The sequence below is a fragment of the Trichomycterus rosablanca genome, chromosome 5, assembly GCF_030014385.1.
Source record: "Trichomycterus rosablanca isolate fTriRos1 chromosome 5, fTriRos1.hap1, whole genome shotgun sequence".
Lineage (NCBI taxonomy): Eukaryota > Metazoa > Chordata > Actinopteri > Siluriformes > Trichomycteridae > Trichomycterus > Trichomycterus rosablanca.
The window spans coordinates 50,053,593-50,074,396 of NC_085992.1; positions in this window are offsets into that span (position 1 = coordinate 50,053,593).

The following is a 20,804-nucleotide window of genomic DNA, read 5'->3' on the forward strand; positions in this document are numbered from 1 at the left end:
GAAATCAGGGTAGTTGATTGACGTGAGGTTTAGACAATGGATGCTTGTTACCCTTCTGTTCTCTGGTACTGAAATTGACTTTGTCTGTGATCACAGTTCTTTAAAATTGCCTTAAATTAGTACATTTAATACAATAGAGTGTATTTGAAAGCCCTTTACTGCCACAACCTGGTATTTCTATCAATAGAATAATTCAGCAACTGAAATATTAACAATGTAGAAGTATTTACAGCAAGAAGGACCTGGTTTCTTTGTGGAGTTTGCATGTTCTCCTCGTGTCTGTGTGGGTTTTCTCCCACAAGTCCAAAAACATGCAGTCAGGTCAAGTGGAGCTACTAAAATAGGGCAGTTTAACCCAGTGCTTAAGGTACTGGACTAGTAATCAAAAGGTCGCTTGTTTAAGCCCCATCACTTCCAGGTTGCCACTGTTGGACCCTTGAGCAAGGCCCTTAACCCTCGATTGCTTAGACAGTATACTGTCACAGTACTGTAAGTCGCTTTGAATAAAAGCGTTCGCTAAATGCTGTAAATGTAAATGTGTTTGCACTGTAATGGACTGGCGACCTGTCTGGGTGTTTCCTGTCGTTCGCCCAAAGAATAAGACCCACCGTGACCCTGACCAGGATGAAGCAGTGCTAAAACAGACAATTACGATGTTTTTTTGTCATTTGATTTACAAAACAGGTGTCAAATTGTGCCACTGTGCCACCTACAGTTAGAATCTCCCTACGCAGACGCAAGTGTCGTTTATTTGTAAATTATTTGTAAATTCAGATGCTGAGGAACATAGTGCGCAGAGGTCACCAACTTTCTGCAGAGTCGATCGCTACAGACCTCCAAACTTCATGTGGCCTTCAGATGAGCTGAAGAACAGTGTGTAGAGCTTCATGGAATGGGTTTCCATGGTCGAGCAGCTGCATCCAAGCCTTACATCACCAAGCGCAATGCAAAGCGTCGGATGCAGTGGTGTAAAGCACGCCGCCACTGGACTCTAGAGCACTGGAGACGTGTTCTCTGGAGTGATGAATCACGCTTCTCCGGGCGATCCGATGGACGAGTCTGGGTTTGGCGGTTGCCAGGAGAACGGTACCTGTCTGACTGCATTGTGCCGAGTGTAAAGTGTGGTGGAGGGGGGATTATGGTGTGGGGGTGTTTTTCAGGAGTTGGGCTCGGCCCCTTAGTTCCAGTGAAAGGAACTCTTAATGCTTCAGCACACCAAGAGATTTTGGACAATTTCATGCTCCCAACTTTGTGGGAACAGTTTGGGGATGGCCCCTTCCTGTTCCAACATGACTGCGCACCAGTGCACAAAGCACAAGCTCCATAAAGACGTGGATGAGCCAGTTTGGTGTAGAAGAACTTGACTGGCCTGCACAGAGTCCTGACCTCAACCTGATAAAACTGAATTAGAGCGGATAGGGATGAATTAGAGTGGAGACTGTGAGCCAGGCCTTCTCATCCAACATCAGTGTCTGACCTCACAAATGCACTTCTGGAAGAATGGTCAAAAATTCCCACAAACACACTCCTAAACCTGGTGGAAAGCCTTCCCAGTAGAGTTGAAGCTGTTATAGCTGCAAAGGGTGGCAACATCATATTAAACACTATGGATTAAGAATGGGAGTCACTCAAGTTCATATGTATGTGAAGGCAGATGAGCGAATACTTTTGGCAATATAGTGTATATGTTTTCATATAGTGAGATTTGGTCCCAGTACACACATCAATACATGTACATGGCCACAAACACACACACACACACACACACACACACACACACACACACATGTATAGGCAAGTGCTGCACTCCAGTGCAAACCTCCAGCTTGATGTCAGCGTTGACGTCAGATGCACGTTTCCTGTTACCTTGTTTGTGCTGCAGACTCACACACACATTCCCAGCTGTGAAAGTTAGTGGGCAGACATCGGGGTGTCAGGACGAGTGTGTGATTGGTCTGTCTGCTCTCATATTTACTCTATTCCTGGAATATAAACATTAACCGGGGGAAATGGGTTTGAGTCCGGAGGAACGGAGGAAAAGAGGCGGGAGGGAAAGTTATCAGTCGGCTCAACAGGAGACCAGAGCGAGGTGATTAAATGGTACCACAGTAGCGCACCGCAGCCACTGGAGGATGTGCAGAGCCGAGGTGTTTGGTTCCGCATCGACGTGCTTACAGATTAAATCCAGGTTCTCACTGTGGGTCTGTTTGAAAACCTGATCAGCTGCCTCAGTAGAGAGGATTCTAATAAGACATGGAACTCATCAGGCAGATTATTTAGACGCACTACTTTACGTCTCCGCACGACCCGCTGGCACGTCAGCTAACGTCTCCCTCCGTGTACCGAAAACGGTTAAACTGCCCCTGACGAGCCTGAATTTACAAATAAACGACACGTAAATTAAACATCAATGAGAATGTATTTACATTTGAAAAGAACTGTTGGTTACTCTGCATTGATTCGTCCGCCATGTCATGCCCCACTGAATGCTGGGATTGCCTTCAGCGCTGAGGAAGCGTCGGACGCTCCCTCGTTATTCAGTCAGATCATCACTCAGAATTAAGGCATCTCAGTAGGAGCATTGTAAGGGATCTAAGAACTTAGACACGTCCTCTTCTCTGGAGTGTAGGATGACGTAATTATAGATGAAGACTCGGGTGTTTACATGTTCACTCTGCTTAACAATCTGATGAAGATCTGCGTTTACATGTTTACATGTTCACTCTGCTTAACAATCTGATGAAGATGCACGCTACAACTAATCCCATCCAAAATGACGCTCACATGTAGAGTACCACTTAGTGTACACGTTACCATGACGACCAGTCCAGTCAGAGTAAGGCGAGCAGCAGGACGTTACCTGAGTTTTCATTTAGTGTGTTTGTTTGATTGTTTTTTAATTGCGTTCACTTAAAGTCGGGGCGAAAGGAAAATGTCGTGGGCCAGTTAAATTTTGTGAACTTTCACTATGAAGCAAATGCTCATGTGCAGGATATAATTAAACATTCCGATTATGAATGTAATGTGATACAGGTGTAATACATGATGATTATTCTTCTATTAATTGGATTATTATTATTATTATTGTTTAATAATATTAATTGGATTTGGAATAGCTTCAATCAGACTAGTCTATTCTGACTGAGGTGCACTTTTGAAGGTATTTGGCAGAAGCTTATATGCACACCAGTTTACAGTTAATATGAGGCAGGAAATATTCTAAGCAACTCAGAGTTGTCTTGCTCAAAGGTCCAACAGTTACATCTTGGCAAAAACAGGGATTAAACCTTTAACTTGTTAATCAATATTCCAGCACATTGACTGCTTAGCCACCAATGAGCCATTAGGCAACTATTACTCATAAAACACAATAATGTCTAATGAAAAGCTATTTAAACCATTTAGAGGGAAGTAGGTATGTTTAATTTAAAGAAGTATAATAATTAGTAATAATAAGTATTAGCATTATAAACTGGTGAGTAAAATCACAACACTGTTCCGCCATAACATTAACATTGTTTCTACACTCACTGTCCATTTTCTCAGCTCCACTTACCATATAGAAGCACTTTGTAGTTCTACAATTACTGACTGTAGTCCATCTGTTTCTCTACATGCTTTTTTAACCTGCTTTCACCCTGTTCTTCAATGGTCAGGACCCCCACAGAGCAGGTATTATTTGGGTGGTGGATCATTCTCAGCACTGCAGTGACACTGACATGGTGGTGGTGTGTTAGTGTGTGTTGTGCTGGTATGAGTGGATCAGACAAAGCAGTGCTGCTGGAGTTTTTAAACACCTCACTGTCACTGCTGGACTGAGAATAGTCCACCAACCAAAATATATCCAGCCAACAGCGCCCCGTGGGCAGCGTCCTGTGACCACTGATGAGGGTCTAGAATAATAGATGAGCGATCGTCTCTGACTTCACAAAAGGAACGGCAACGTCACAAAGTGATAAATGCTTTACTGTCCCAACTTTTTTGAAATGTGTTGCAGGCCTGAAATGCAGGAATGGAGGTTTATTAATAAATGAAATGAAGTTGAGCAGATAAAACATGAAATATCTCAGGTTCATCCTATCGGACATCAAATAAAAGTCAAAGTAAATGTAAGAAACATGCTGTCCCAACTTTTTCTGATTTGGGGTTGTAGTTGTTCATTTTGCATCTTCACCCATGCTTATGGACTTAAAAAATCTTCTAACTTTAATCTCAAATTCAATTCGTGTATCATTTCGACTCAGTACTAGAGATACTTCAAAGAATCTGAGCTGATTAAAGAAGTCTACTCTCTGTATGGGCACTCGAGCAGCGAGTCGATACTTCTGACTTATTAATTAGAACACAACTCCCAGTGCCTGCATCTGCAAATCAATGAAGGTTTTTATATGAGCAGTAAAAAAAGCATATTTAAACGTATGTTAGATGACATGACATGCATCTATTGTATAATTCTCTTTTTATAGACCACCCCCCCCCATACAAAATGTAAAACGCTTCCTTTTGCCCCTCTGTATTCCGCGCACACAGACACACTCGCCTTTGCTCACAGTTCGTCTTCTGACCCTCTCTTTGCGTCACAGTTAGCGAGTGAGTTAGCCGGGGGTGAAGCAGTTCTTTTTCTGGATCTCTACAAAACGTCGTTGGGTGGACTGTGATGTAACCTATTTATCTTCCCCTTAAAACACACTGGTGGGAGTAAACAGGAGCAGCCAGTACGAGGATCAGTGGCTGTTATAGAGTCAGAAAATGAGAGTGAACATGTCGACAATGTGTGTGTGTGTGTGTGTCAGCTATAAGTAACCAGGTTGCAGGTAATTGCATTTTTTTGTTTATACTTTTATCTTGACATATGCAGGACCTGCTTCGGTACAGCCAATCACCTTCCAGATCACAATGAAATCTGACTAACTGGCCCACACCTAACTGATCAGCTGCCTCAGTAAAGAGGATTCTAATAAGACATGGAGCTCATAAGGCAGAGATATATACAGTATACACTGATCAGCCATCCATTTTCTCAGCTCCACTTACCATATAGAAGCACTTTGTAGTTCTACAATTACTGACTGTAGTCCATCTGTTTCTCTGCATGCTTTGTTACCTCCCTTTCATGCTGTTCTTCAATGGTGAGGACCCCCACAGGACCACCACAGAGCAGGTATTATTTAGGTGGTGGATCATTCTCAGCACTGCAGTGACACTGATATGGTGGTGGTGTGTTAGTGTGTGTTGTGCTGGTATGAGTGGATCAGACACAGCAGCGCTGCTGGAGTTTTTAAATACCGTGTCCACTCACTGTCCACTCTATTAGACACCCCTACCTAGTTGTTCCACCTTGTAGATGTAAAGTCAGAGACGATCGCTCATCTATTGCTGCTGTTTGAGTCGGTCATCTTCTAGACCTTCATCAGTGGTCACAGGACGCTGCTCACGGGGCGCTGTTGGCTGGATATTTTTTTGGTTTGTGGGCTATTCTCAGTCCAGCAGGGACAGTGAGGTATTTAAAAACTCCAGCAGCGCTGCTGTGTCTGATCCACTCATACCAGCACAACACACACTAACACACCACCACCATGTCAGTGTCACTGCAGTGCTGAGAATGATCCACCACCTAAATAATACCTGCTCTGTGATGGTCCTGTGGGGGTCCTGACCATTGAAGAACAGCATGAAAGGGGGCTAAAAAGTATGTAGAGAAATAGATAGAATACAGTCAGTAATTGTAGAACTACAAAGTGCTTCTATATGGTAAGTGGAGCTGATAAAATGGACAGTGAGTGTAGAAACAAGGAGGTTTTAATGTTATGGTTAAGCAGTATATATATATATACAGTGTATCACAAAAGTGAGTACACCCCTCACATTTCTGCAAATATTTTATTATATCTTTTCATGGGACAACACTATAGAAATAAAACTTGGATATAACTTAGAGTAGTCAGTGTACAACTTGTATAGCAGTGTAGATTTACTGTCTTCTGAAAATAACTCAACACACAGCCATTAATGTCTAAATAGCTGGCAACATAAGTGAGTACACCCCACAGTGAACATGTCCAAATTGTGCCCAAAGTGTCAATATTTTGTGTGACCACCATTATTATCCAGCACTGCCTTAACCCTCCTGGGCATGGAATTCACCAGAGCTGCACAGGTTGCTACTGGAATCCTCTTCCACTCCTCCATGATGACATCACGGAGCTGGTGGATGTTAGACACCTTGAACTCCTCCACCTTCCACTTGAGGATGCGCCACAGGTGCTCAATTGGGTTTAGTCCATCACCTTTACCTTCAGCTTCCTCAGCAAGGCAGTTGTCATCTTGGAGGTTGTGTTTGGGATCGTTATCCTGTTGGAAAACTGCCATGAGGCCCAGTTTTCGAAGGGAGGTGATCATGCTCTGTTTCTGAATGTCACAGTACATGTTGGAATTCATGTTTCCCTCAATGAACTGCAGCTCCCCAGTGCCAGCAACACTCATGCAGCCCAAGACCATGATGCTACCACCACCATGCTTGACTGTAGGCAAGATACAGTTGTCTTGGTACTTCTCACCAGGGTGCCGCCACACATGCTGGACACCATCTGAGCCAAACAAGTTTATCTTGGTCTCGTCAGACCACAGGGCGTTCCAGTAATCCATGTTCTTGGACTGCTTGTCTTCAGCAAACTGTTTGCGGGCTTTCTTGTGCGTCAGCTTCCTTCTGGGATGACGACCATGCAGACCGAGTTGATGCAGTGTGCGGCGTATGGTCTGAGCACTGACAGGCTGACCTCCCACGTCTTCAACCTCTGCAGCAATGCTGGCAGCACTCGTGTCTATTTTTTAAAGACAACCTCTGGATATGACGCCGAACACGTGGACTCAACTTCTTTGGTCGACCCTGGCGAAGCCTGTTCCGAGTGGAACCTGTCCTGGAAAACCGCTGTATGACCTTGGCCACCATGCTGTAGCTCAGTTTCAGGGTGTTAGCAATCTTCTTATAGCCCAGGCCATCTTTGTGGAGAGCAACAATTCTATTTCTCACATCCTCAGAGAGTTCTTTGCCATGAGGTGCCATGTTGAATATCCAGTGGCCAGTATGAGAGAATTGTACCCAAAACACCAAATGTAACAGCCCTGCTCCCCATTTACACCTGGGACCTTGACACATGACACCAGGGAGGGACAACGACACATTTGGGCACAATTTGGACATGTTCACTGTGGGGTGTACTCACTTATGTTGCCAGCTATTTAGACATTAATGGCTGTGTGTTGAGTTATTTTCAGAAGACAGTAAATCTACACTGCTATACAAGTTGTACACTGACTACTCTAAGTTATATCCAAGTTTTATTTCTATAGTGTTGTCCCATGAAAAGATATAATAAAATATTTGCAGAAATGTGAGGGGTGTACTCACTTTTGTGATACACTGTATATATTCTTTCTGATCTGTCCTAAATTGTACCAGTTCTTTTTCTGTAAGTGTTTTTTCTCTAATTTTTTTTGTATCTCTCGCTCTCGTTCATTCACACTCATTCTCTCTCTGGCTGGTTTCTCCTCCCACTATTCTTTCTTCTCTGTCTTGGTGGCTGTTGGTGTCAGTATTGCGTTTGTATTTGCGTCATCTCTGAGTCTGTGTCTCAGTCACTGGACTGGGTTATGTGAGTGTAGGTGTGTGTATGTGTGTGTTTGTGTGTGTGTGTTTGTGTGTGTGTGTGTATGTGTGTGCACGTAGAAAGACATGAAAAAATATGCATTAGAAAGCAGACTAACACAATATGAGCTGATATAACACATGTTTAACACATTCCGAGTGTGGTACCTGTGTTTGTGTATTATCTGTAACACAGAAAACAAAGAGCTGTATTTAAATAAGGCTAAGCTGCATGGTTACCAACACTTTTTTTTCACTTTAATACCTCAAACCTCATGCCTAATGCATAAAGATCATATATGGATGTCATGGTTTCGTACCACGCCTCACAGCTAGCATTTATCAGGCGTGAGAATCCGAGGTCATGTTTGCATTTTATTTATGGATTCCTTAGAACTGCTGCAATTGCGACCCCTGCTGGCTGATCAATGGTGTCTGTACAGTGAGACCAGGAATAAAGGAAATCAGAGTGTGCGTGATATGGATCTCCATATGGACCCACCTCTGGCAGGTGAAAAGAAGACGTGTGTTAGGTACAGCCCTCCTCAGTCCAGGAAAAAGCGAAATGCGATCAGGTAGCCATCGTAGCCATTAACTGATCAACCTATCCTATCAACTGATAGGAAAACTAACGGATCCTAATATTACCCTTCCATCACTACATTGAAACAGAGATGTTCACATGTCACAAAATACGAGTCAAGTCATGAGTCTTTAGGCTAGAGTCCGAGTCAAGTCACGAGTCAATATAATCTACACAAAACATATATTAGAAATGTAGCGTAGAAATAAACAAATAATCTGTAAATTCAGATAAAAAATTAAAGCTTAAACTGATATGTTTTATTTTAATTGCAAATTACGGCACAGCAGCCAAAATCCCAAACACAGCAAAAAAAAATCCATAACACTGCTTACCTTAGCTTCTGTTCTTCCAGATGCTATTACATTTATAAGCGTGTGTCCCATTAGGAATAGAATCCGTTATTTTGTAAATGTGCTTATAATTAAAAACCTCCAAACTTTTCCCGGTTGTGAAGTAAAACAGGAAGTCGTTAGAAAGCCGATCGAGCGTTTCATTACCACGTCATCTGTGTGATGCAAACTGAATAAATACAAATAACAGCATTTCTTACTAACAATTACAATCAGAAGGTCTGATTGGTTCAGAAAGCGTTTTTTTTAATCATTAGTGGCAATTCTGTAGGAGCGTTCCAGTCACATTATCTGTTACTGTGAAGTGCACTACGTAGGGTATTCCACCATTTTATTGTCACACATAACTAATGTTGCTGACTTTTGTTGTCCACAAGTCATTTTATGCGAGTTGAGTCGAGTCCGAGTCATTTGAAACGAGTCCGAGTCGAGTCTGAAGTGGCTGTGTGTGCGACTTACGGACTCGAACCCCCTCCGAATAAATATGACATGATTACGACTTTGATCTGGGAACTCTGGTCCTTTCAATCTCCCAAAAAGAGCAGTAAGTGGATTAGCTACTTTAAACGGTCCAAGATGTGATTAAATAAACGTGTAAGTGTTGCTCTGGGGTGAAAGAGTACCATGTACAAGGTGTTTTTCTGCCTTGCAGGGACAACAAACTGAAAAGAAGAGACTCTTTTATGGTCAGTGAGGAAATAAGACACGTGAGACCATAACTGGTGTGACAGAAGAGGTGAAGGGAAGAGAATATATAGTAAAACCGGATGACAGAAGATCCCTCATACTTGTAGGTGTGAAATTGGACTCGGCTCCAAGTTCTTGTTGGCTGCGCGCTATACGAGCACACACACATAAACATGGCACAGTGCACTCGAACCACTTGCCCACACAGAGCTTATATGGAGATTTCATTACGACTGCAGCACACAGAGAATAGGATCAAACAAAGAGCAAGGTTAAAAGTCATGGGTTTTATCAAGAGGAAAGAAATCCTCAAGATGGGAGAGAAAGACGCATTTTTAAGCTGTGAGAATAAAGATGTAGTTAGTGAGAAAGTTACTGTGAGAGAAAAAGTGAGAAAAAAGCATTGACAGTGAAATGGATTGGAAAGAGAGAGAGAGAGAGAGAGCTAGAAGGGATAATAAAAACATAGAATAAGACAGATGAAATCCTCAGGGAGAGGAGAGGCAGTGAAAAAACAAACTGATGTCAGAAACAAAGAGCAGCATTTATTATTTAATGCAGGAATTCAAAGATAAAAGTATCTGAGTGAGAAAAAATCATTTCAAAAACAAAGAATAAATAACTAGTTACACTGATCATGCACAGAGTACAGATTTCATTTTATAGTGCAGTAAAATGTTTACGGGACAAACCACCGCGTGAACAGCTGTTTATACATGGAAATAACTGGTAAATCTGGTGTACAAATGGAAATAACTGGTAAATCTGGTGTACAAATGGAAATAAACGGTAAATCTGGTGTACAAATGGAAATAACTGGTAAATCTGGTCTACAAATGGAAATAACTGGTAAATCTGGTGTACAAATAGAAATAACTGGTGAATCTGGTGTACAAATAGAAATAACTGGTGAATCTGGTGTACAAATAGAAATAACTGGTGAATCTGGTCTATAAATGGAAATAACTGGTAAATCTGGTGTACAAATGGAAATAACTGGTGAATCTGGTCTACAAATAGAAATAACTGGTAAATCTGGTCTACAAATAGAAATAACTGGTGAATCTGGTGTACAAATAGAAATAACTGGTGAATCTGGTCTATAAATGGAAATAACTGGTAAATCTGGTGTACAAATGGAAATAACTGGTAAATCTGGTGTACAAATGGAAATAACTGGTAAATCTGGTCTACAAATGGAAATAAACGGTAAATCTGGTGTACAAATGGAAATAACTGGTAAATCTGGTCTACAAATGGAAATAACTGGTAAATCTGGTGTACAAATAGAAATAACTGGTGAATCTGGTGTACAAATAGAAATAACTGGTGAATCTGGTCTATAAATGGAAATAACTGGTAAATCTGGTGTACAAATGGAAATAACTGGTGAATCTGGTCTACAAATAGAAATAACTGGTAAATCTGGTCTACAAATAGAAATAACTGGTGAATCTGGTGTACAAATGGAAATAACTGGTGAATCTGGTGTACAAATAGAAATAACTGGTGAATCTGGTGTACAAATGGAAATAACTGATGAATCTGGTCTACAAATAGAAATAACTGGTAAATCTGGTGTACAAATAGAAATAACTGGTGAATCTGGTGTACAAATAGAAATAACTGGTGAATCTGGTGTACAAATAGAAATAACTGGTGAATCTGGTGTACAAATGGAAATAACTGGTAAATCTGGTGTACAAATGGAAATAACTGGTAAATCTGGTCTACAAATGGAAATAACTGGTAAATCTGGTCTACAAATAGAAATAACTGGTAAATCTGGTGTACAAATGGAAATAACTGGTAAATCTGGTCTATAAATGGAAATAACTGGTAAATCTGTTCTACAAATGGAAATAACTGGTAAATCTGGTCTATAAATTAAAATAACCAGTAAATCTGGTCTATAAATGGAAATAACTGGTAAATCTGGTCTATTTACCGGTAAATAACCAGTAAATTTGGTCTATAAATGGAAATAACTGGTAAATACAAATAGAAATAACTGGTGAATCTGGTGTACAAATAGAAATAACTGGTGAATCTGGTGTACAAATAGAAATAACTGGTGAATCTGGTCTATAAATGGAAATAACTGGTAAATCTGGTGTACAAATGGAAATAACTGGTGAATCTGGTCTACAAATAGAAATAACTGGTAAATCTGGTCTACAAATAGAAATAACTGGTGAATCTGGTGTACAAATGGAAATAACTGGTGAATCTGGTGTACAAATAGAAATAACTGGTGAATCTGGTGTACAAATGGAAATAACTGGTGAATCTGGTCTACAAATAGAAATAACTGGTAAATCTGGTGTACAAATAGAAATAACTGGTGAATCTGGTGTACAAATAGAAATAACTGGTGAATCTGGTGTACAAATAGAAATAACTGGTGAATCTGGTGTACAAATGGAAATAACTGGTAAATCTGGTGTACAAATGGAAATAACTGGTAAATCTGGTGTACAAATGGAAATAACTGGTAAATCTGGTCTACAAATGGAAATAACTGGTAAATCTGGTCTACAAATAGAAATAACTGGTAAATCTGGTGTACAAATGGAAATAACTGGTGAATCTGGTCGACAAATGGAAATAACTGGTAAATCTGGTCTACAAATAGAAATAACTGGTAAATCTGGTCGACAAATGGAAATAACTGGTAAATCTGGTCTATAAATGGAAATAACTGGTAAATCTGTTCTACAAATGGAAATAACTGGTAAATCTGGTCTATAAATTAAAATAACCAGTAAATCTGGTCTATAAATGGAAATAACTGGTAAATCTGGTCTATTTACCGGTAAATAACCAGTAAATTTGGTCTATAAATGGAAATAACTGGTAAATCTGGTCTACAAATGGAAATAACTGGTAAATCTGGTCTACAAATGGAAATAACTGGTAAATCTGGTCTACAAATGGAAATAAATGGTGAATCTGGTCTATAAATGGAAATAACTGGAAAATCTGGTCTACAAATAGAAATAACTGGTAAATCTGGTCTACAAATAGAAATAACTGGTGAATCTGGTGTACAAATAGAAATAACTGGTGAATCTGGTGTACAAATGGAAATAACTGGTAAATCTGGTGTACAAATGGAAATAACTGGTAAATCTGGTGTACAAATGGAAATAACTGGTCAATCTGGTGTACAAATAGAAATAACTGGTGAATCTGGTGTACAAATGGAAATAACTGGTGAATCTGGTCTACAAATAGAAATAACTGGTGAATCTGCTGTACAAAAGGAAATAACTGGTGAATCTGGTGTACAAATAGAAATAACTGGTGAATCTGGTCTATGAATGGAAATAACTGGTAAATCTGGTCTACAAATGGAAATAACTGGTAAATCTGTTCTACAAATGGAAATAACTGGTAAATCTGTACTACAAATGGAAATAACTGGTAAATCTGGTCTATAAATGGAAATAACTGGTAAATCTGGTCTACAAATGGAAATAACCGGTAAATCTGGTCTATAAATGGAAATAACTGGTAAATCTGGTCTATTTACCGGTAAATAACCAGTAAATCTGGTCTATAAATGGAAATAACTGGTAAATCTGGTCTACAAATGGAAATAACTGGTAAATCTGGTCTACAAATGGAAATAACTGGTAAATCTGGTCTATAAATGGAAATAACTGGTAAATCTGGTCTACAAATGGAAATAACTGGTGAATCTGGTCTACAAATGGAAATAACTGGTGAATCTGGTGTACAAATAGAAATAACTGGTGAATCTGGTGTACAAATAGAAATAACTGGTGAATCTGGTGTACAAATGGAAATAACTGGTAAATCTGGTGTACAAATGGAAATAACTGGTAAATCTGGTGTACAAATGGTAAATCTGCTCTACAAATAGAAATAACTGGTAAATCTGGTGTACAAATGGAAATAACTGGTGAATCTGGTCGACAAATGGAAATAACGTAAATCTGGTCTACAAATAGAAATAACTAGTAAATCTGGTCGACAAATGGAAATAACTGGTAAATCTGGTCTATAAATGGAAATAACTGGTAAATCTGGTCTATAAATAGAAATAACTGGTAAATCTGGTCTATAAATGGAAATAACCGGTAAATCTGGTCTATAAATGGAAATAACTGGTAAATCTGGTCTATAAATTGAAATAACCGGTAAATCTGGTCTATAAATGGAAATTACTGGTAAATCTGGTCTACAAATGGAAATTACTGGTAAATCGGTTCTACAAATGGAAATAACTGGTAAATCTGTTCTACAAATGGAAATAACTGGTAAATCTGGTCTATAAATTGAAATAACCGGTAAATCTGATCTATAAATAGAAATAACTGGTAAATCTGGTGTACAAATGGAAATTACTGGTAAATCTGGTCTACAAATGGAAATAACTGGTAAATCTGATCTATAAATAGAAATAACTGGTAAATCTGGTCTACAAATAGAAAAAACTGGTAAATCTGGTCTATAAATAGAAATAACTGGTAAATCTGGTCTACAAAAGGAAATAACTGGTAAATCTGGTGTACAAATAGAAATAACTGGTAAATCTGGTCTATAAATAGAAATAACTGGTAAATCTGGTCTACAAATGGAAATAACTGGTAAATCTGGTCTACAAATAGAAATAACTGGTAAATCTGGTCTATAAATAGAAATAACTGGTAAATCTGGTGTACAAATAGAAATAACCGGTAAAGCTGATCTACAAATTGAAATAACCAGTAAATCTGGTGTCTAAATGGAAATAACTGGTAAATCTGGTCTATAAATAGAAATAACTGGTAAATCTGGTGTACAAATAGAAATAACCGGTAAAGCTGATCTACAAATTGAAATAACCAGTAAATCTGGTGTCTAAATGGAAATAACATGCACTCTAAATGACATTTCAAAAAATGATAAACAACAAGCTGATTTGTAAATATTGTTTTAAATATTAATCCATTTTTTAATGGTTGCATACAGAATATGGTTACAAATGCAGTGAAATGATCTGGGCTGTGATTACACCTACAGTGTGTATTACAGTAATTTTACCTGTGCACTAGGATAAGTTAATGTACCTCTGCTCACTTCATTTTAGCCTTTTATTTGTAAGTGGATTAAAAGCATCATTTAGTCAACAGTCGCACTTCCCACTGAAGCCTCTCAGTAGTCACATTTACATGTAGCCTGATAATCCATTAACATTTTATCTAATAGCTAAATGGAAATAGAACACGTCCATGTAAACACCTCAATCAGACTCAAACACGTCCATAAAAACACCTCAATCAGAATCAAACACGTCCATGTAAACACCTCAATCAGAATAAAACACGTCCGTGTAAACACCTCAATCAGAATAAAACACGTAAACACCTCAATTAGACTCAAACACGTCCATGTGAACACCTCAGTCAGACTCAAACACGTCCGTGTAAACACCTCAATCAGACTCAAACACGTCCGTGTAAACACCTCAATCAGACTCAAACACGTCCATGTGAACACCTCAATCAGACTCAAACACGTCCATGTGAACACCTCAATCAGACTCAAACACGTCCGTGTAAACACCTCAATCAGACTCAAACACGTCTGTGTAAACACCTCAATCAGAATAAAACACGTAAACACCTCAGTCAGACTCAAACACGTCCGTGTAAACAACTCAGACTCAAACACGTCCGTGTAAACAACTCAGACTCAAACACATCCGTGTAAACACCTCAATCAGAATCAAACACGTCCGTGTAAACACCTCAATCAGAATCAAACATGTCCGTGTAAACAACTCAATCAGAATCAAACACGTCAATGTAAACACCTCAGTCAGAATCAAACACGTCAATGTAAACACCTCAATCAGAATCAAACACGTCCATGTAAACAACTCAGAATCAAACACGTCCGTGTAAACACCTCAATCAGAATCAAACACATCCATGTAAACACCTCAATCAGAATCAAACACGTCCATGTAAACACCTCAATCAGAATCAAACACATCCATGTAAACACCTTAATCAGAATCAAACACGTCCATGTAAACACCTCAATCAGAATCAAACACGTCCATGTAAACACCTCAATCAGAATCAAACACGTCCATGTAAACACCTCAATTAGAATCAAACACGTCCATGTGAACACCTCAATCAGAATAAAACATGTTCATGTAAACACCTCAATCAGAATCAAACACGTCCATGTAAACAACTCAGAATCAAACACGTCCGTGTAAACACCTCAATCAGAATCAAACACGTCCGTGTAAACACCTCAATCAGAATCAAACACGTCCGTGTAAACACCTCAATCAGAATCAAACACGTCCGTGTAAACACCTCAATCAGAATCAAACACGTCCGTGTAAACACCTCAATCAGAATCAAACACGTCCGTGTAAACACCTCAATCAGAATCAAACACGTCCGTGTAAACACCTCAATTAGAATCAAACACGTCCATGTAAACACCTCAATCAGAATCAAGGTTCTTGATGCAGCGCCGTCTGAGGGATGGAAGATCACGAGTGTTCAGATTAAGCTCGCACCCTTGTCCTTTACGCACTGAAAATCCTCCTGATTCCTTGAATGGTTTAATGATATTCTGCACTGTAGAGGGAGAACATGCAAATCCTTTCCAATCTTTCTTTGAGCTTCATTGTTTTTAAACATTTCAATCATTTTCTCACACATTTGTGGACAAACTGGATCCTCTGATCATCTTTACTCATCAGAGACTCTCAGCCTTTCCTGGATGCTGCTTTTGTACCAAACCATGATTACAATCACCTGTTTGGAATCACATCATTATTTAGTTTTTTTCCTTTATTACTGGCCCTAAATTGCCCCCGTCCCAACTTTTTTTGGAAGGTGTTGCAGGCCTGAAATGCAGGAATGGATGTTTATTAATAAATGAAATGAAGTTGAGCAGATAAAAGATGAAATATCTCAGGTTCATCCTGTCTGACATCAAATTAAAGTAATAAAAGTAAATGTAAGGAACTCTTTTTCTGATTTTGTTGTAAAATAGTAAAAAACTGGCTTTGGATCTGATAACTCAGGCCAACATTAAACCTTTCAATAGTATTCCCAAAGTTTTAACAACAACCCTGTCCACCACAAGCGTGTAGAGCATCCTATTTTGGGCTTTAAAATATCGTTTCCTCCCCTTTTGGGACTATAAAACCTTGTTAGCTGGAATTGTGGCTGGAACACGACTTTGATTATTAGTAAAAGCCTTATACACCGATCAGGCATAACATTGAAACCACCTCCTTGTTTCTACACTCACTGTCCATTTTATCAGCTCCACTTACCATATAGAAGCACTTTGTAGTTCTACAATTACTGACTGTAGTCTATCTGTTTTTCTACATTCCTTTTTAGCCTGCTTTCACCCTGTTCTTCAATGGTCAGGACCCCCACAGGACCACCACAGAGCAGGTATTATTTAGGTGGTGGATCATTCTCAGCACTGCAGTGACACTGACATGGTAGTGGTGTGTTAGTGTGTGTTGTGCTGGTATGAGTGGATCAGACATAGCAGCGCTGCTGGAGTTTTTAAACACCTCACAGTCACTGCTGGACTGAAAATCGTCCACCAACCAAAAACATCCAGCCAACAGTGCCCCGTGGGCAGCATCCTGTGACCACTGATGAAGGTCTAGAAGATGACATCTACAAGGTGGACCAACTAGGTAGAAGTGTCTAAAAAAACTCCAGCAGCGCTGCTGTGTCTGATCCACTCATACTAGCACAACACACACTAACACACCACCACCATGTCAGTGTCACTGCAGTGCTGAGAATCATCCACCACCCAAATAATACCTGCTCTGTGGTGGTCCTGTGGGGGTCCTGGGAAAGTCCTGACCATTGCAGAACAGCATGAAAGAAGGTAACAAAGCATGCAGAGAAACAGATGGACTACAGTCAGTAATTGTAGAACTACAAAGTGCTTCTATATGGTAAGTGGAGCTGATCAAATGAACAGTGAGTGTAGAAACAAGGAGGTGGTTTTAATGTTATGGCTGATCGGTATACTGTAGTGTAGCATCATTAGAGTTAACAGATACAGACTGTATTTGTATTTGTGTACAGTGGCATTGCAGGCGGATTAGTAACCGAGACTGACGTAGGTTGACGTTGAAAAGACCTTCTGCAAAACAGTTCCTGAATGTGTTTTAATTCCTGAAGCGTTTAACATCATCTCTCATTTTTTACTCACAATACCACATATTTATCCGACTGTTCTGGGTTCAGTACGTACGGCTCCAGTGGATGCGCACTAAGACGTTCTAATGTTCTCCATTCACGCCGGGTATGGAGAGTCGGAACTGACGACAGGGGCCGATGAAGAGCGCGAGCGTGACTTTACTTTCATGTTTAGGAAGAGTGGATGAGCGTGAGGCTGAGAGTGTGACGGAGACGGAGTAGGCAGGAGAGAAAAAGAGCAGGAACAATAATAATAATAACAAAATCAATAGCTGCTGTCAAGAAACACAAGAGGCGTCTGAAAGCCTGTCGCTCAGTCGCTGTCAGAGGCGTGTCTGCACGTCTGACGATTTGGGGATGATGATGTTTATTCTTTAAATACTCGAGTCTGAAGTCAGCGTGTTTCTTTGTGTGGTTTTCTAGTATTAGTGTTACGTTCTTAACTTTATATACTTTATTACTATATGGCCAAAAGTATTTACATTTACATCTGTGGTATTTAGCAGATGATTTTATCCAAAGCGGCAGTACTGTGACAGTAAACAGTCTGAGCAATCGAGGGTTAAGAGCCTTGCTTAAGGGCCCAACAGTGGCAACCTGGCAGTGGTAGGGCTTGAACCAGTGACCTTTCAATTACTAGTCCAGTACCCTAACTGCTAGGCAACAACACTTCGAACACCTAAGTACGCTGCCAATACTGCCAAAAGTATTCACTCGTCTGCCTTCACACACATATGAACTTGAGTGACTCCCATTTTTAATCCATAGGGTTTAATATGATGTCGGCCACCCTTTGCAGCTATAACAGCTTCAACTCTTCTGGGAAGGCTTTCCACAAGGTTTAGGAGTGTGTTTATGGGAATTTTTGACCATTCTTCCAAAAGCGAATTTGTGAGGTCAGACACTTGCTTTGTGCACTGGTGCGCAGTCATGTTGGAACAGGAAGGGACCATCCCCAAACTGTTCCCACAAAGTTGGGAGCATGAAATTGTCCAAAATCTCTTGGTATGCTGAAGCATTAAGAGTTCCTTTCACTGGAACTAAGGGGCCGAGCCCAACTCCTGAAAAACACCCCCACACCATAATCCCCCCTCCACCACACTTTACACTCGGCACAATACAGTCAGACAGGTACCGTTCTCCTGGTGACCACCAAACCCAGACTCGTCCATCGCATCGCCAGACGGAGAAGCGTGATTCGTCACTCCACAGAACTCGTCTCCACTGCTCTAGAGTCCAGTGGCGGCGTGCTTTACACCACTGCATCCGACGCTTTGCATTGCGCTTGGTGATGTAAGGCTTGGATGCAGCTGCTCGGCCATGGAAACCCGTTCCATGAAGCTCTACACACTGTTCTTCAGCTCATCTGAAGGCCACATGAAGTTTGGAGGTCTGTAGTGATTGACTCTGCAGAAAATTGGTGACCTCTGCGCACTATGTTCCTCAGCATCCGCTGACCCGTCCTGTCATTTTACGTGGTTACCAGTTTGTGGCCGAGTTGCTGTCATTCCCAGTCGCTTCCACTTTGTTATAATAGCACTGACAGTCGACTGTGGAATATTTAGTAGTGAGGAAATTTCACGACTGGACTTGTTGCACAGGTGGCATCACGGTACCACGCTGGAATTCACTGAGCTCCTGAGAGCGACCCATTCTTTCACTAGTGTGTGTAGAAGCAGTCTGCATGCCGAGGTGCTCGGTTTTATACACCTGTGGCCATGGAAGTGATTGGAACACCTGAACTCAATCATTTGGATGGGTGAGTGAATACTTTTGGCATTATAGTGTATGAGCTTGCTGAACGTATCATTTCAAAAACCAATGCTTTTAAAACAGCTAGAACAGCAGCCGCTCTTCTGAGAAGGCTTCTCACAAGACTTTGACATATATCTGTGGGAATTTGTGCCCATTCAGTCGAAAGAGCATGTACAGTGTATCACAAAAGTGAGTACACCCCTCACATTTCTGCAGATATTTAAGTATATCTTTTCATGGGACAACACTGACAAAATGACACTTTGACACAATGAAAAGTAGTCTGTGTGCAGCTTATATAACAGTGTAAATTTATTCTTCCCTCAAAATAACTCAATATACAGCCATTAATGTCTAAACCACCGGCAACAAAAGTGAGTACACCCCTTAGTGAAAGTTCCTGAAGTGTCAATATTTTGTGTGGCCACCATTATTTCCCAGAACTGCCTTAACTCTCCTGGGCATGGAGTTTACCAGAGCTTCACAGGTTGCCACTGGAATGCTTTTCCACTCCTCCATGACGACATCACGGAGCTGGCGGATATTCGAGACTTTGCGCTCCTCCACCTTCCGCTTGAGGATGCCCCAAAGATGTTCTATTGGGTTTAGGTCTGGAGACATGCTTGGCCAGTCCATCACCTTTACGCTCAGCCTCTTCAATAAAGCAGTGGTTGTCTTAGAGGTGTGTTTGGGGTCATTATCATGCTGGAACACTGCCCTGCGACCCAGTTTCCAGAGGGAGGGGATCATGCTCTGCTTCAGTATTTCACAGTACATATTGGAGTTCATGTGTCCCTCAATGAAATGTAACTCCCCAACACCTGCTGCACTCATGCAGCCCCAGACCATGGCATTCCCACCACCATGCTTGACTGTAGGCATGACACACTTATCTTTGTACTCCTCACCTGATTGCCGCCACACATGCTTGAGACCATCTGAACCAAACAAATTAATCTTGGTCTCATCAGACCATAGGACATGGTTCCAGTAATTCATGTCCTTTGTTGACATGTCTTCAGCAAACTGTTTGTGGGCTTTCTTGTGTAGAGACTTCAGAAGAGGCTTCCTTCTGGGGTGACAGCCATGCAGACCAATTTGATGTAGTGTGCGGCGTATGGTCTGAGCACTGACAGGCTGACCCCCCACCTTTTCAATCTCTGCAGCAATGCTGACAGCACTCCTGCGCCTATCTTTCAAAGACAGCAGTTGGATGTGACGCTGAGCACGTGCACTCAGCTTCTTTGGACGAATAATGCGAGGTCTGTTCTGAGTGGACCCTGCTCTTTTAAAACGCTGGATGATCTTGGCCACTGTGCTGCAGCTCAGTTTCAGGGTGTTGGCAATCTTCTTGTAGCCTTGGCCATCTTCATGTAGCGCAACAATTCGTCTTTTAAGATCCTCAGAGAGTTCTTTGCCATGAGGTGCCATGTTGGAACTTTCAGTGACCAGTATGAGAGAGTGTGAGAGCTGTACTACTAAATTGAACACACCTGCTCCCTATGCACACCTGAGACCTAGTAACACTAACAAATCACATGACATTTTGGAAGGAAAATGAC